The 18,034-nt window shown below is 58.8% G+C and overlaps 1 protein-coding gene across 4 annotated transcripts in view; it reads right to left on the minus strand.

Moving 5' to 3' along the window:
• PRDM16 (PR/SET domain 16) overlaps positions 1-18,034 on the minus strand; it is a 323,088-nt gene that overhangs the window by 97,260 nt on the left and 207,794 nt on the right. The window lies entirely within an intron of this gene.

Below are 18,034 nucleotides of genomic sequence, written 5' to 3' on the forward strand. Positions count from 1 at the left end.
AGGATAATTCTAGACAGGCTGTTCAGTGCCTCAGCCACACCCAGTCCCAGGGGTCAAGGGTGAGCCCTCTGCTCCCTGCCCAGCCCCGTGAAGGTGCAGGGTCCCTCGCCCTCCCAGCCCACCATCCAGGGCATCATTGGCCCCACTCTCCGCAAACCAGATGCCCGAATCCAGACAGGGAGATGCAGTGGAGGGGCGGGGGGAGGTGGGCTGGTGGGTCCGAGGGGTTGTGCCCTGATGCTTAGCCCTTTAGACGAAGAAGCAGGAGGAAAGTCCCCGTCCTCAGACCCTCATCGCATCTGCTTCCCACCCCAGAGGCCGGTGAGCCCAGGACTACCCCATCGCCGAGAATGTGGGTCTCCTGCCTTACACACAGACCCCCAAGCTCCCGCCTCCCTTAAGGTACAGGCAGAGTCCAGCCCCCAAGCCACGTGCTCCCCCAGCCCACCCTAGCACACGGCCACCAGGAATAAAAACACCGGGCTCCAGACCGGGCCCCTGGGTGAGGACGAACGGGGGAGCAGCCTCCCAGGCTGAGCCATGTGGGCTACTTAGAGGCTGAGGCTGCAGCCGCACCCACAGGTGCACCCCGGTCCCCTCCAGGCAGACCAGCCACATCCAATCTGGGGTCCCCCCTTGCATCGGCTCCGCCCACGCCTGCAGCCACACCTGACTTGAAGGCAATACGTTTAGGTGCCTTGGTGGACAGCTTGGGACGAGGGGAGCCAGCTGATGGGGGTGGGGTGCACGCTCATCCTCATTTTCCCACCAGAAAACGGGCACAGGGAGCAGGCCCTGGAGAAAGCGGGGCACAGAGGCTCAGGTAAAGTGCCTGTGAGCCTGCCTGGCTGTAGAGCCAGCCCACGGGTTCCGGGGCCTCTGGAGTCCTCACCGGGCTGCGACAGCTGAGCCTGCTTCCGGGGTCTGGTAAAGCCCACCCCCAGTAAGAAAGCCTCTGCCTGGGACCGTCTTTGTCCCCAAGGAGGGGCTGTACAGTCTGGGGGGGCCCTTGTGACATGGGCGCCCACCGTGTCCCGTTGGCACCAGGCAGGACCCCGGGGCTGCTGCCCTTTGAAGCGGGAGGGTGTCTGCATGTTTCCTACCAGCCTTTGCAAGAACCCTGCTGCCGGGCGAGTGATGAACCTCCAGGCAGGCCGTCAGCCCCCCAGGGAAGGCAGGGTTGAGACAGGGGCTTTGGGGATTTGGTCCTCCTTCCCCCACCGTGACACTTGGCACCGTATGGGACAGTTTTGCTTGTCACTGTCATCTGGTGGGCAGAGGCCAGGGATGTTGCCAACACCCGACCCTGCAAAGGACAGCCCCCCAGGACAGATGATCTGAGCCCAATGTCAACGGTTTCCAGGTTGAGAAACCCTGACAAGGAAGCAGAGTCCCATAGCAGCTATGGGGGTGGGGCTGAGCTGGGGAGTTTCTTGGAGTCTCTCCGGGACCGGTCAGGTCACTGCCTAGCCCACACAGATAACCAGCCCCCCAAGGCTGTAGATGTGGACCCAGAGGCAGCCCCCAGGCTCCCCTGTTGGGGTTCCATTTCCAGAGCCCCTGCTCCTGTTTCCTAGGAGTCCCCAGGAACCCCCAGAGGTTTCAGCTTGTTTTCTCCCACGAAATGTCTTTTCGCCTCAGTGGACTAGGGGACCCTGTGCTCCGGGCACCCTGGGTCTCACCCCCACCCCTGCCATCGCTGAAATGGGGAGAACGGACCATCTGCTGGGACCTGGGCTGCGAGGGGCTGCCTGGAAAGGTCTGTCGGGAAGCAGGGCTCCGTCTTGAAGCTCGGAGACCCCCACGCGGGGCTGCCCTGACCCTCTCACTGCCCTTCCCTCTGGGGCAAGTGGGCGATGGTGCCCAGGCAGTGCATCTGGGGACCTCGGCGCCACCCCCAGCCGCCCCCCCCCGCCCCGTGTGTCCTCCTTGCCACCGTGACGTGGCTTCTCAAACGCAGCCGGGCTCCAGGCCCCAGGTGTCTGCGAGTGGCAGCCGTGTGCTGCCCCGAGAGCCGACACGAGGTATCAGTAAACAGATCGGTGCCCGGGTCAGATAACTCATTGTCGGGATCAACAGAATTCCTGCCGGGACCCGCCGCGATCCTCCGTGCCATGTGTGGATGTGCGGACGGGGCGGGGGTGGCGGTGGAAAGATGACTCCAGGTGTGCGATTCTGGGGGTGGGGTGAGGGGACCGCGGGGACGGATGTCCGAGCAGACAGGGAGGCACACAGGTGGCTGGGGCCCAGGCAGAGGCTGGAGGCCGGAATCCCAAGGTGTCCTCGGGAACGACCTCCCTGACCTGGATTTGGGCTGTTTTACCCCTGAAATCTCAGGAGCTTCTGGGAGGTGGCTTTTAGGGGACTCTGCTGAGCGACCATTCAGAAAGAAAAAGAAGGAGGATAGAGACAAAAAGGTTTTCAAACTCCCAACGTTCGCTTTGCAGAGCCTCCCAGGGCCTGCCTGCAGCACCCTCAGGGCATGTCTTCCCTCTGGACGCAGGGGCGTCTGGTCCCGGCCCTCCCAGGCCCCCAGCCCCGTCCGAGAGGCCCTCTCCCGCCAGGATGGGTGTCTGCAGAGGCCCACAGCAGCCTGGGGGGCCAGAGAGCAATTTCCTCTGAGACTAAGGAGGCGTTAGGCCCAGAGAGCCAAGTGTGTCCTGGTGTGACAGGTGTGTCTCTGCCCCACTCCCGGAGCCCAAGCGGCCTCCCCGGCCGGCGGGAGGTGTGGGAGCAGAGAATGCTGGGAGAGACAGCCGTCAAGGGCCTGTCTGGTGTGTGATGGGACAGGCGACCACGTCCCCTTCCTCTGCTCTGGGCTCTGGCTCCCAGGCAGTGCAGAGACCTTCTTTCCGCTCCTCCGATGAGCTCTCAGGGGGCTGCACTCGTGTTTGGAGATGGGGTGATGACGGAGCCTGGGGGCTGCACCTGGGGAGGGATGCCCACCCTGGCCATCAGCCATGGTCAACGGGCCTCCGGGCAGGGCCGAGATTCCAGCGCCAACCCGGCAGCACCCACCCTCCCCGAGAGCTGACCGTGGTCCCTGCAGTGGGTTCAACAGTGTCCCCCTAAAACCCACATCCCCCCCGAACCTCAGAATATGCCTTATTTGGAAATGGTGTCCTTTATTCTCCACGCAGGGACACTGCCTCCACGCAGGGACACTGCCTCCACACAGGGACACTGCCCTCCACCTCCACGCAGGGACACTGCCCTCCACCCCCAAGGGGCGTCCCTGCTTTTGTCCCCCAGGGAGAGTGCTGACCCAGTACGACTGCGCCGGCCCTTCAGCTGTGCCTGCCGGGTGGCCTGAGCCTGTCCCGAGAGCCAGGGGCCACCACGGCCGGTATCCTCTTAGTTGCCTCGTCCTGCTCTGAGCTCTGGGCTGGGGGGTTGGCCGCGCCCAGAGCCGGGGCTCCCCTCTGTGTGTGTGCAGGAGTGTTCGGAGGCCGGGGTCTGGGGAGGGCGTAAGGTGCCCCCCGGCTGGCCGGGGGCTCTGCCCAGACCTCTAGAGCATCCGTCCCTGGGGGCAGTTTCCCGGGGACTGGGGTCCAGGCCCAGGGGACAGCTGACTGCCAGGCCTGGACTTGGTGTCACGCCGGGTGAAGTCACATGTGGCCCCAGGATCGCTCACGGGGTTGAGAGCAGAGGGTGTGGGAGTGACAACAGACTCAAGGGCACAAGCCCCGTGGATTCAGACCCGCCTACTCCCGGTGCCACGTCTGAGGGCCCTGCTAGGGCCTCAGGGCTTGGGAGAGGTCTGCCTGCCCAGCTGAGAGGCCATGCCCAGGAGGGACACGATGGCCTGGGGGAGACTGTCTGGCTTCTGGCCTGGGTGATGAGGTCCTTTCAGTCTGTCTCCAGGGAATGAAGGAAGGAAGGAATGAATGACCTGTCAGGTTTGTGTCTCACCACCACCCGCCTGCCGTTCCAGCAGCAGCAATGTGGGGCGTGTGTGGGGAGATCCGAGGTCATAGAAAGAGGGTGGGAAGGTGACCGTGAGGCTCCAGGATGGTGACGGGGTGGGAGGATGTGGCAGGGGTGACCTCAGAGAGGGGACAGCGAACAGGTCGGTGTGGGGGCAGCCCTGCAAAGCAAGTCCCCTTCCTTGGGGTTCTGAGCTCCCCCCAGGCCCCGCCGGGAAGTCCTGCCCTGTACCCACTTTGTAGAGTGGCCGGGGGAGCCTCCGTGACCTGTCCTGTTGGCACGGGGTCCCCACCAGGCCTTGCTTCTCTGGCCGAGTGTCCAGGCGTGGCCACCCCTTCGGGCTGCTGACTCGAGGGTCATCCTTCAGCTACAGACCTTCTGCCCTCCCCAGGATAAGGTGGGGGGGATGGAGCCCCCCACCTGCCCCCTCTCCCCCCACTTCCTGAGAAGAGAAGAGGCTGCTCCTGGAGTCCCTGCCCAGCCCTGCCTGCGGCCCCAGCCGTCAGGAGCTCTCTAAGCTGAAAAGGCTCTTTGACATCATTACATAAGCCATCACATTGTTACCGGCCACGCCAGAAGTTGTAAATACTCGCGGAAAAAGCCCTCTTTGTTGACGAAGTTCTGGGCTGTGGGGCCTTGCAGTTTTTACTGCTTTGGATTAAGGGCAATCAGGCCTGATAGAAAGTGCGCAGCCCGGGCACTTCTGTGCCCCTGACGGGGCTTCTTATGACCGCACGATCGGCTTCCAACGCCGGCAGCAGGGGCCCAGGGACTCCCTGTCCCAGGGCTCACAGGCTCCCCGGGTAGCTGGTGGCAGGTGGGACCACCACCGGTCCATACGAGCTTCCTTCTCCCTGGGCCCCTGGGGGATCCCCAGACAGAAGCCCCCAGCAGGAAGGAGATGCTTCCCCAGGAGGTGGGCAGGCACAGCTCCCATTCACTCACAGCCCGGGTTACGCCCCAGCTCCGGCGGTGTGTGTGGCTCGGAGGTCAGGAGCCTGGAGACACCCTGCCCAGCTCGCCTGAACTTTCTCATTTTCCCCGAGTTCTTCCAAGTCCAGGTGGCCCAGCTTTCAAAGCTGCCTTGGGGATTGCAGATATCTTGTCATCCCCAACCTCACGATTTTCCGCAGCCGATACCAGTGGGGGACAGGGCTGCTGGTCAGCGCTGATATCCATATCAAACTTCTTAACCTCTGGAATATTTATCTCTTCACGCCTACAAATTACTATATATATATATGACACCAGACACCTCACGGAATCCCAAGCTTGAAAAGATGACGGTAGCATCTCATTTCCCACCAAAGGCACACAGCGCTCTAGCGAGAAGCTCACGGACGACCGTGGACCGTACGATGCCGGGATGCCCCACAGCCAACACACGAGCCCCTGCCCGGGAGCCCGACAGCGGGTCACAGTCAAGTTTCCCACGAGGCGGGGCTACCCAGCCCCCGACACGCCAGCCCTGCCCTCGGCACCCACGGGCCCGCTCAACCCCACCGCCGCTTGGAACATGGTTTGTTTCTCAGCATCGTTGGAAACGCAGGAGAACCACTGCTAGGTAACTGAACCACAGCCAGAAAGGAGAAAGTCCAGAGCACAAGCAGTCCCCACTTGAAAAAATACAGTGGAATTTTCTTTTGTTTCTCCCCAGGTCCTCAGCACGGGGGAGGTTCTGAATGAAGAAAGCAGATGAGCAGACACGGTGCCAAGGGACCGACGTCTGGGTAACGAGACACTGTGCCCATCCACGAAGGCCGCCAGGGGAGGGGCACTGTCCCGGGCCCCGGCCTGTGGGGCTGGAGGCCACGGGACAGCAGCCTGTGACATCTGGGCCCGCCCAGGTCTGTACAGCAGGAAGGGGCCCAGAAATCAGCAAGGGTCTTGGGGTGTGGCATGGTGCCCTCCCCACCCGCGCCCCAGCTCCAAGGTGGGACCCGCCCACAGGCCGCAGGGGCTGCAGCCCGGTGTGTCCAGGAGTCTCAGTTGTTTTTAATTCTGTTTTTACAAGGTGCGTGGGGTTTATAGGCCCCTGAAGGGAAGAAGGTGATGTAACTTGAGTCAATCAACAGACCGTTCATCCCGGGCCGTTTTCTCCGTCTCTGAGCTCTGGAGACGCCCCGTGAGCATGTGACCTTCACAGAGGCCCACACACCGCACACGCCCACACGTGTACCGCTCACTCCTGCTTCACACCCACAGCCAGGGTCGCTGGCACGTGCTCCCGCCCCAGCACATGCACGCGCAGGCGCAGACACACACGGAGTCCCCCGAACCCTGGTGCAGGCCCCGCGGAGGATGCTCACACGCTTCCACATGCTTCTGCCCTCACACACCCCCTCCCCTGACTCCCCGCACTCGCTTACTTTGTGAAACCCCAAGGTGCCCCCGTAGTGTTTCACTTGGCCCCTGGCAGCAGAGAGTAGGGCCCCCTGGGGAATGACGTACATTGTTACCGTGCGGGGCCCTGCCTAGCTGGGGGGGTGGGTGGATGCCACATGCGGGGGGGCAGCCGGCTCTGTCCCCTCTGAACTGTGACTCTCCCTGGGGCCTGGCTGGTAGCTAGAAGCTCTTCCTGTCACAGCCAGGGCTGGGCTGGGCTGGGCAGGGGCCCTGAGTCACCTGGGCTTGGGGAGAAACCTTTGGAGGGATGGATGGAGATCAAAGCACTGGGTTTTATCTCAGCAGGACCTTTGTGCAGAGCTGGGGAGCGTGGCTGCCAGGGCGGGGCGGGGGGGGCGCTCACATGTGAGGTTTCCTCTGGATGGCAGGTCCGCACCGACGATGCCCGCCTCCGCCCCATTCACGGTCAGATGCAGACTTTGTGTCCTGAGGTGACAACAGCAGTGACATGGGCCCCCTGGAAGACGAGCCTGGGCCCCGAGAACTCAGGTGCCCAGCAGCCCGCAGGCCCCGCACCCTCCCGGGAGGCAGCCCCAGCTTGGTGCTCACTTCGCACACACGTGTGTGACCACACGCACAACCCCATGTACCTGTGGGTTGGCCCATGCGAAGGCCACTGCCTCACGCTCAAAGTCCCAGGGACCTGTGGGGTCTGGGCCCTCACAGGCAGCAATGTATTTTCCTGTCTTGGCCCAGTTTAGGTTTCTTTTAACTTGGCGCACTTGTGCATTTTATTAAGTCACTGCAGTGCAGCTAACTGACAGTAGAGGGGGTGAGCGTATGAGCGTACACTTTGCATTGCTCTGCATCCAGGAAGGAGGAAGCAGGTCTCTCGAGAGGTGGTACCTGGCTGTCGTGGCAGTGAGCGCTAAGCACCTTCCTCTAAGGGCAGCCTTGCCACTCCCTCCCTTCCTAGTCACCTGTCACGCGTGGCCAGCGTGTTTCTGACTGACTGGGGCGCTCAGCTGTGCTGTCCATAGGCCAGAAGGCCCATCAGTCTAACCCAGCTGGTCCTGCCTTGCTTTCCTGCAAGCGTGGGCAGAAGATGCCAAAGCTCAGTGGAGAAGCCATGGAAAGCCACAGAAGGAAAAGGTCCTTCTCAGGGACAATGGCTTCTAGTGCCATGTGGGTGAGCTGGGGTGGCACTGAGGAAAGACTCCCCCCCAGGGTGGCAGCAGGCTCTGCCCCCACTTTGGGGAAGCCAGTGTTACACCTCGGCCTCAGTTTCCCCAACTGCCATTGAGGCTGGAGGTCAGCCAGGTGCTCAGAGCCCTCCCTACCTTCCTTCCATCCCTGGAGTCAAGGGCCAGCCAGCAAGACGCCCACCCAGCCCCGCCACCCTGGGGGCGTCTCCCCCACTAGCCCCACAGTCTCCTCCCTCAGCTCGGCTGGGACCAGAAGGCCAGGCGTCCACCCCTGCCCCGGAGGCCGACGCTCCCAGGCTGGAGGAGGCTGGAGGAGGCTGGACTGTCTGGGGCAAATGCCCACGCTTGTCAGAAGCAAACAGTGGCTGCCTCTGACTCGCCTTCAAAGGTCGAGGTTCCTTGCCGGCTCCTGCACTGGGAGGAGGACCCCGTACGCTGGACCTGAAGGGGCCACACAGCCCAGCCTCACGCCCAGCTGTCCTCCCGCGGGGCCTTGGGACCAGCTAGACCCCCGACGGCTGCAGTCCTCGTGCGCCCCGGACACCGCCCTCCATGGGTCCTGGAGGAACCATCTCGTCCCTGCTTCCCCGCCGGACATCAAAGCGGGACTCCCGGGTCAGGACTCCCGGTGTCCCTTCAAATGTCACGCCATGTTTGTAGCCATTTACGGCATTAAAGACGTAAATGAATTAATCGTAGCGCTCGGGGCCTCTATTTTTCATTCACAGCTGCATTTTTCTAAGGAAAGTGGGGTGAGTGCTGGCAGCCGCTGCAACTCCGTTGGCGTTTTGATTACTTTTTATTGTTACAAATCTTTCAATAAGCGGGCGAAACACACCCTCTATTGCTCTTTGGCTTGCCTGAACTATCTAGATGATGCTCGGAATGTAGAAATTTACTTTGTTACTTGCAATTTGGAAATGCGGTCGTTGAGCTTCCCCATCCTTCAGGGGAGTTCAAGGCCACGAGCGCTTGTCTGGCAAGGATGGAACTAAGAACCCCGAGTTGGAAAAGCAATTACACACGTGGCCCTCCCCCCATACACACCCCATACACACACGCCACACGTACACACACGTGCACACGTGCACACACGTACACACATATTGTCTTGACACTTCCTTCCCCACATTTTCTGGTTTAAATTGTAGAAGAATAAGAAGAAAAGTGACATGGAAAAAAGTGAAGTTGAGCCAGATAATTTTCTTAAAACACACACACACACACCACCCCACATCCTCAAGAACAGGAACGAGTTTGCACGAGCTGTAGGTGCACAGCCCGATAAGACGACGCAGAAAAGGGCTCGAAAGACATTCTTGCTGCAGTTATTAGAAGTCCTATATGTGTCTTCCCTTGTAATTGAATTTCACCGCATAATTTAAGAAAAGCCACACACAAAAAAACTTGTAGTAAAAAACTGGGGTATAATTTTCTTCAATCAACTCTGGCTCATGACTGCAATTACCCCAACCCTTTGCAAGCCTTGCTGTGATGCTCCGGGGACGGGCCTTGGAGCCGCCGTGGGTGGTGTCCTTTCATGTGCCTCTCAAACCCTTCTTTATTGTAAGGTTTCAAATTAGCGCTAGCAGCAATGAGCAAATTTGATAATTCGATCTCAAATTAGTTAATGTAATGTGCCAGTAACCACTAACTAGTGTATTACAAAGAGGAAAATGTATCTTTTTGGAGTTGGGATATAAAGTTAGCCAGCCTGTCATTTTGCCTTTGGAAACTTTTTTGGGTCTTTATTAAAAGGAAATAATCCTATAAGCAATGTGCATCCCTCTCGGCACTGGTGGTGCACGGAGGAGGGGGGAGGGTGTGTGGGGGCGGCTCGGGGCCGCGAGGCTCACCCCACCAGGCCTGCCCTCAGAGGGCTTCCCCGGTGTGCTGGGTCTGGAGGTCAAGGCCATCAGAGGTCCTGGGGAGGCGCTGAGAGGCGGGAGGGATCCACCTCCACGGCAGCTCCACTGTAGGAAGTCAGGTCCCGGAGGGAAATTCCGGTCAGGACCAAAGCAGGATGCTGTAGAGAGCCCAGGGACACCTAGCCCTGGAGACCTCCCGTGGTCCCACACCTTAATCCCAGGACCCCGTCTACCCAGGAATGGAGCCAGCACAAAGAAAAGGGCGCCTTGGCGAACACGGCCCTGGGTTGTCCATCCTGGCCAGCTGGGATCCCCCCGGGGTCAGTGAGGGTCTGGCTAGGAACACCCTTCTCCTGACCTCAGCCCTGTGGCTCCCGGGTCAGGGCCTGAAACATCACAGGAGCAGGCAGCATAGGGGCAGACACCCTTTGCAAGTGGCCAGAGAGGTAGTCTACCCAACGGTCACACTGTCAAACCAGACGGATCACGAGTGCACGCTTACCCAGTGCATCAAGTGCTTTCTGTGCACCAGGCTGTGGAGAGCCGCTGATCTGTGTCTGGGCTATGATGTATGTCACTGCTTCCTGGCTACACTGTATCCCTCCTTCCTACACACTGCACCCCTGCTTCTTGCGACACTGCACCCCTGCTTCCTGCGACACTGCACCCCTGCTTCCTGCGACACTGCACCCCTGCTTCCTGCTACACCGCATCCCTGCTTCCTGCGACACCGCACCCCTGCTTCCTGCTACACCGCATCCCTGCGTCCTGCGACACCGCATCCCTGCTTCCTGAGACACCGCACCCCTGCTTCCTGCAACACCGCACCCCTGCTTCCTGAGACACCGCACCCCTGCTTCCTGCTATACTGTATCCCTGCTTCCTGAGACATCGCATCCCTGCTTCCTGCAACACCGCACCCCTGCTTCCTGAGACACTGCATCCCTGCTTCCTGCTATACTGTATCCCTGTTTCCTGCGACACCGCACCCCTGCTTCCTGAGACACCGCATCCCTGCTTCCTGAGACACTGCATCCCTGCTTCCTGAGACACTGCATCCCTGCTTCCTGCTATACTGTATGCCTGTTTCCTGAGACACTGCATCCCTCCTTCCTGAGACACTGCATCCCTGCTTCCTGCTACACTGTCAGCTCCCTTCCTCTTCTCAGTTCCCCTCTCTCCTGGTTTCCTCTCAGAACTTGGTGTATATCGTTGATATTTAATAAGCACCTATTTTTCCCTGGATGCTGGATTGATGTGAGTTAAGACATGAGGGATTCGAGCTCTTTCAGGCTGGACCTGATCCCTGCCTTGGGAAACGCAGGTTTCTTTGGAATGAGAGGCTAGTGCCCCCTCACCCCCCACGGCATGGGGTAAGCCCAGTAAGTAAAGTGGGAAAGAAGGGCTGGAAAGACTTTCGAAAGCTCCACCATGGCCCTGAACTTGCTACTTTAATCAGTCCTGAAAGGTCCCTCCCGCCCCCACACGCCCTCAGTCAGTGACAGACGACTCCGGCCTGAAACGGTTTAAAAAGGAACAGGAGACGCTCTTTATCTGTGTGGCCTGAGCCCACGTACTCCAGGAGAGCCCCAGCCCCTGTCCGGCTGAAAGCCACGGCTTGTTCTCTCATCTGATGGATGAAAGGAATTTGGAAGCCTGATACTGTCCCTGGAGATGTCATTCAAATCCTCAGATACCTTCTCCAGGCAGGGCCACCACCACCAGCCTACGCATCCCTTCCCCTGCCCGCCCCCCCAGGCATCCTGGACCCTCACCTCTGAGCCAGGCTCTAATCAATAGAAACTAGAATGAGGGGGGCGCGGGGGTGGGTGGGGGGGGGAGGGAGGTGTCTCCGATTGGTAGCCAGGAAAGTAAAAACATGATTAGGAATGAAGTCGCTGGGGATGCTCTAAATTGGGGCTCTTTGAAACCAGCCCAGGCAGATCAGCTTTCCTTCATGGGGGGATTTCTTGTCAGTTCTCATGTAAAGGAAAAGGATGAAAAATGCAAAAGACAAAGCTTGTGGCCCCTCCTCTCCGGGCTGCACGGGGGACAGCGGCAATGTTCTCTTGGCTCATTAAAAAAGTACAACAAAGAACAACAACTGCTAAGTGTTTCCTCTTAAAAAGAACAAAGAGAAAGCCACAGGTCTTAATGATTCTTATTGATGGCTCATAAATGTGCCCATGTCCTTCAGCTAGACGCTCTTCCTTGCCAGTCCTCCTTGGGTTTATTCCAAGCTCCCCTTCCACCGCAACGCCCCCCCACCCAATAATAATTCAAACAAACTTTAGAATCTATAGATGCGGCATTCCAGAGTGATGGATTTCCCCTCTTCCTGAAATTCAAATATAAATCCCCCGGCCTTCTGCAGAGTAACCACGGCGGCCTGATTTATTCGGGCTGCTGCAGAGTTGCCCTGTAGACTTTCAAAAACTTGGAAAGGCAAAGAATGCGGGGAGAGGGAGAGGGAGGGAGGGAGAGGGGAGAGAGAGAGCGAGGGAGAGAGAGGCGCTACGGTGAGGTCCCTGCCTGCCCTGCTGGAGCTGCCATCCCGCCTGAGAGCAGGGGAGGGAGGGGATTTTGTTCAGAGCAATCCCATGCGCTCAGTCAATCCGTCTTTCCCCGGATATCGCTAATCTGCACATTTCTCTTCTTGTGTGATGTTACCATCGCTTTATCGCAAATGGGCTATGAAGACATTTGGAGCTGCTACTGTTGTGATCTATCCAAGATGAATAGGGGCAAAGGCTGAAATAAACTCCCCGTTTCCTGTCCCATCTGTCTGCCAGACTGCGGCTGCAGGTCAGGGCCATCCTGCCTCCAGGCTGGTAATTGCAAAAAAACGAAACAACTGAACCCAAACCAGAAGATCAAAGAGCTCAGGAGGAGAGGAGGAGGGGGCACTTTGCCGAGAGCACACTGGCTCCGGGGGCGAAGGCGATTAGGGGAAACAACAACGCAAACCCCAACCTCCCTTCATTAACAAAGCGCGGGACAGGAGGGGAGCGGGCAGCAGGGTACCCGGGCACCCCGGGCACGGGGCGGGGGGCAGACGCGCGCTCCATCTTCATCCTCGCCACCTCTGACCCACAGGTCTCGGTCGTCTGGCATCAGATCAGCCACACATGCAAGTAAATCCTTCACCTCCGTGGAGAGACATGATCTCCCCTCCCTCCGCCCCACCCCACCTCTGCCGCCTTCTCTCCAGGGCCGATGGGGCACACCACCCGTGGCCCGGACACATTGTCCTCCTGTCCCCAAACATCCATCCCCTCCCACCACCTAGGACGTTCTGGTCACGGTGCCCACCACTGGCCTGGCCACCCCGGGACCCAGGTTTTCTGTCCTTAGACTTAAGCGACGGAGGGGTGGCCGGGTCTGTTTTTTGGGCCCCAGCCCCCGTGTGGAGGGAGGGTGTGTTCCTGCCAGAGGGTCACGCGCCCCTGAAAACTGTGGTGGCTGGACCTTGGTTCTGGGGTCCCACACTTGGTGACCCATTAATTACATTTGATATTCAAGTGGACGGCACTCCGCAACCAACCAGCGTTTCCCCGCCACCACGGGCAATAAATCGTAGCTGGGAGTGCTAACAGCGCTCACATTTACTCCCATTAATTCTTCCTGTTTCTGAATGCTGGGTCGGGTCCAGATCCGCTGCATTACAAGCTCTCCTGCTGGAGAAGCGAGGCCTCTAGGCTGCGTTCCAGTTATCACTGGCAGCTACTACCTTCACACATTCGCAAATCCCAGACCCGCCGGGGCAGGAGGGAGCTCGGGGTTTGCTGGGGGTCAGCAGATTGCCGCGCTCGCGGCCCCTGGGAGGCGGTTCCAGCCCTCGAGGGGGCGGGCAGAGTGGGCCCCATGCAGCCCCGAGCCAGGGTGAGGGGTTTGCCAGTGCAGCAGGCCCAAAGAAATGATTTCTAATTTGGGGGGAAAAGTTTCCATTCCCATTTTCATTTTTCTTTCCACTTCCTTCCTCTCACCTGGATTCTGGGAGGGGGTGGGGGGACCAGCAGGGCCGAGGGCAGCGCGCTCTCACCCTGAAATGCTCCTCGTTTCCTGACCTACCCGGAGTGATTTAAAATGTCCCAGGGAACCAGGCTCTTGCCTCACGAGGGTTTCTTGTAAATTCAGCGCCGAGCGCTTGGATGTTACGCTTCCCCTTCTGACTCAGGGCTTCAGTGATGATTCAGCTCCGGCGGCTCCGTGGGCAGAGTGGGTCTCCCTGAGTGTTTCGGGGGCAGCTAGCAGTTAAATTCCTTTCCGACGACTGCTCCCGCCTTAGGGTCTAACCCCTCGTGGGCAGAAAGCCAAGGATGAGGCAGCGGAAACCGCATCCCCTCCACTGTCGGCTCGTTCGGAAAGGCAGCCACGGCTGGAGCAGAGGGCAAAGGTCTGCTGGGTCCCTCAGCAGGCACAGCGTGGCCCCTTCACAGGAAGACGCGGGCCTCCCAAAAGCCCTACGGTTGACAAACGCACACAGCGCCTTTAGGCTGCAGGCCCAAGGTACATGTGCGCGTGGGTGCCCACGCGTGTGTGCCTGTGTGTTTTGCAAAGCGTTTCTTCCCGGATGTCAGGATCACACGTGTTCAAAATCCAGGCGCACTGTTCAGAAGTTATTTCTGGAAAAATGTTGAATCTCATAGCAGCAATAAAAAGAAAATACTGCCTCGGCCAACATAAATGTCTATTTGGAACATGCTTGAAAAGCACTGGAATATTTGTGTAAGTTTGAAATTCCAGCCTTCGGAGGGGAGCAGCTTGGCCGTCCGTGGCTTCGAGGAGGGGGACGGAGGGTCCGTTTCCGAAAGCCCCGCACTGAGCTTGTCCGTCTGGGGGCCTGGACCTGCTGGCTCTGGGCTCCCGGATGGGCTCCCGGTGCTTTCCACCGAGGGAACGACGCCGACGCGGGACACGGCTAAGGCGGGAAAGTTAGCGAGGGCAGGGTCCAGCCTCTGGGTCCGGCCTCGGAGGCGATGGGACAGCGGCCTCTTGCCCTCGGGGTCCTGGGGTCCCGCAGCCCAGTGCCTGCCCCACTGCTCTTCATGCTACCTAATCAGCCACACACCTGCCAATCGCCACCCTGACGGCTTCCTCGCTGGGGCCCTGCACTGACCCCTCGTCTGGCACCCGGTGGGCATGGGAATAAGCAGAGAAGAGCCCGATGGGGGCCAGGATGCTGGTGGCACTGCTGCTGCCTGCTGAGGGCCTGAGATGGGCCAGGCTGAGCACAGGTCCCTTCGCACATGACCTCATTCAGCCCCACTCCCGAGAGTGGGGTCCCAATTCACACAAGGGGAGACAGAAGCCAAGATCAGAGCCCGAGGCGTCCTTCCAGGGACAGGCAGGCTACCAGCCTCCCAGGTCTGGACACTGCGGGCCAGGAGCTGACCTGTGAATCTAGGGAGGGGCCGGCAGAACAGACACTGGCTGGTGGCTGGGGCAGCCTCTCTGGACCCAGGGGCAAGGGTGGCTCTGTCTGCAAGGCAGACATGGGGGCATGTTGGAAAGAGTGAACCCAACTTCCCTGATGGGAGGTGGGACAGAACCTGGGATGACAGACCAGCATCAGGGCTGCCTTTGGGGTCGGCAGACCTGGGCTCCCACTCTCGCCTTTCCTGCCTGTGCCACCTGGGGGAGCTTCCGGACCTCTCCGTGCCTCAGTTTACCCATGGTCAGGTGAGGATTAAATGAAGACAAATCTGCCATGCTTGGCCCGGTCTCGACCTGTAAGTGGTCCTTGCCGATTCCTTGTCTCTCTCCCACTGCACCTCTGAGTTCCCTGGGACCTGCCCGCTGGGCCCGGGGATCTCAGCCCAGAAGGTTCCCCGGAGCCAGGATCGTGCCTTGGAGCCGTGGGCACGAGCGAGGTGGACACCATCGGAGGGGCAGGCTTCCAGGCAATTTGGGGAAGAAATAAAGAATCTCTCTCTCTCGGCCTGGCTCCTCCTGTTTGTTTCCAAAAGTGAAAGAAAGCAAGAGAGAAAATGTAGACATACCGCGCCTACTTTTTGGGAAAAACAACAAAGATGCGTCCCTGGGGGGAGTGGCGCTAACACTGCAGGACTGTTGCAGGAGGTCTGGTTCTCATTAGCGGGAATGACTGCCCAGTCCCTGCACAGTTTGTGGCGCCTGCAGTGCGGGTTAACCCTTCCCGCCTCGCCACCCTTGGCCACGCGAGCGCGGTGGGCATCTCAGGCTGGGGGAGGGGGTCTCGGGCCAGGTGCAGCCGAGGACGCTGCCACCAATGACAGCTCGCACTGGAGCTTGCACACTCACGTGCACACGTGTGCATGCACACGCTGGGACGCGTCTCCCTAGGGCTAGCTCATCTGAGGTTCCGCAAAGAGTCGCCAAAATAACTGAAGGGCAGGAGGGAGTGGGAGAGAGGAGGGGAAAGATCAAGGGTGGCGATGAAGGGGCCGAGGCAGTCTGGGTTGGGTCACACCATGTCCCCTCGGGTGAGAAGAGCTTGCTCGCTGCGCTTGTAGAGCAGGGGTGGCCATGGACATTGGGGACCGAGCGACCCAACTGATCGTGGCTCTGCCCCTGGGGAGCCTGGACCTCACGGCCGGGCTTGGCCAGGACCCCTTGGCATCCCAGAGGCCCCTGAGACTGTGATGTCAGGGGTGGCCGGAGCTGCGAGGAGGCGGGCGGGTGCTAGGACTCCACCAGGCTGCCATCACCTCACTTAGCCAGGGAGAGGGCATGTGGCAGTATGGCTGGGGGCTGGGGTCTTCCTGGGGATATGGGTGGGGGGACCTGGCTCACTGTGGGCTCCTGCCTTTGAGTTCACCTTTGAGCAGCCTTTGCCTGTATTATCTCAGTCAAGCTGTCCCAGGACCACTATGGAGGGACCATTCTTGGTGACGCTCACTTTAGAGATGAGGGTGTGACTGTCTCATATCCTCAGCTGGGCAGGGGCAGGGGCAGAGCCCCAGCCTGTGGCCCTGGTGACTGAGTGTCCAGGCGCCGAGCCGTGCTGTGAAGTCTCAAACCAACAAGGACCTGCCTGTGTGACAGTATCCTGGCTTCCAAGTGGAAAATGATTAAAATACAGTAAAATTCACTTGATGCACAAACGCGCACACACACTCAGTGAGATCGGGGTCTGGGGGTCCTCTCACTGGGGGTCAGGCTTTCTCCACCCCCACCCCTGCGTGGATCCCGGGGTCGGCGGGGGAGAGGCTGCTCTCAGGCTTTCCTTGGAATATGTGGTCTGAACGTGGTGCTGGGTGCGCCTTGCAGTTGCTCTGAGGGGCCCATGGTAGAGGCGCCCACACTGGGCGCCCTCGGCCCCTACAGTGGTGGTCGCTGAGGGGGACAGTGTGCACCCAGAGCCGTCGGCTTCAGCCCGGTGGGGCCTCAAGCTCGAGTCACAGCGAGCTCACTTAAGGCACTCGGTCCCCGAGGGATATGGGAAGGGAATGATGATGAAGATGATGATGGTGATGATGGTGATGATGGTGATGATGGTGATGATGGTGATGGTGGTGATGGTGGTGATGGTGATGGTGATGATGGTGGCGATGGTGACGATGGTGATGATGGTGATGGTGGTGATGGTGGTGATGGTGGTGATGGTGATGGTGATGATGATGATGATGGTGGTGGTGATGGTGATGGTGATGATGGTGGTGATGGCGACGATGAGGATGATGATGGTGATGATCGTGATGATGATGGTGATGATGATGATGATGGTGATGATGATGATGATGGTGGTGATGATGGTGATGTTGGTGATGATGGTGATGGTGACAATGAGGATGATGATGGTGATGATGATGATGGTGATGGTGATGGTGGTGATGATGGTGATGTTGGTGATGATGGTGATGGTGACGATGAGGATGATGATGGTGATGATGATGGTGATGATGATGGTGATGATTATGGTGATGGTGATGGTGATGATGATGGTGATGATGGTGATGGTGATGATGGTGATGGTGGTGATGATGGTGACGATGAGGATGATGATGGTGATGATAGTGATGATGGTGATGATGATGGTGATGATGATAGTGATGATGGTGATGGTGATGGTGATGATGGTGATGGTGGTGATGATGGTGACGATGAGGATGATGATGGTGATGATAGTGATGATGGTGATCATGATGGTGATGGTGATGATGGTGACGATGATTATGGTGATGATGATAGTGATGATGGTGATGATGATGGTGATGATGATTATGGTGGTGGTGATGGTGATGATGGTGATGGTGGTGATGATGGTGATGATGGTGATGATGGTGATGCTGATGATGATGGTGATGATGGTGATGATGGTGATGGTGGTGACGGTGATGATGGTGATGATGATGGTGATGCTGGTGATGCTGGTGATGATGGTGGTGAAGATAATAATGATAATAGTTTTGGCCTCCATTTATTAGGCATCTTCTCCATGCTGAGCACTGCTGCTGTCTTTTTACTTTCAGCCCTCATTGCTTCCCTAAGATATTTTCTAAGATGTGACGTACATCCACAGAGAAGTCAAAAAAATTGCCCAAGGCCACAGACCTGGGACAGTGGGTGACCCTGAGAAGCCATGAAAATGCTCCCCATGTCCGGGGACACTGTGGCCCGATCACGCCCCGCCCTGAGTTGGGAGGGGCAGAGCCAGGCTTGGGTGTGGCACCCGGAGCAGACCTGCACCTCAGTGCAGCAGGGGAC

This window comes from Tursiops truncatus, chromosome 1 (assembly GCF_011762595.2).
Source record: "Tursiops truncatus isolate mTurTru1 chromosome 1, mTurTru1.mat.Y, whole genome shotgun sequence".
NCBI lineage: Eukaryota > Metazoa > Chordata > Mammalia > Artiodactyla > Delphinidae > Tursiops > Tursiops truncatus.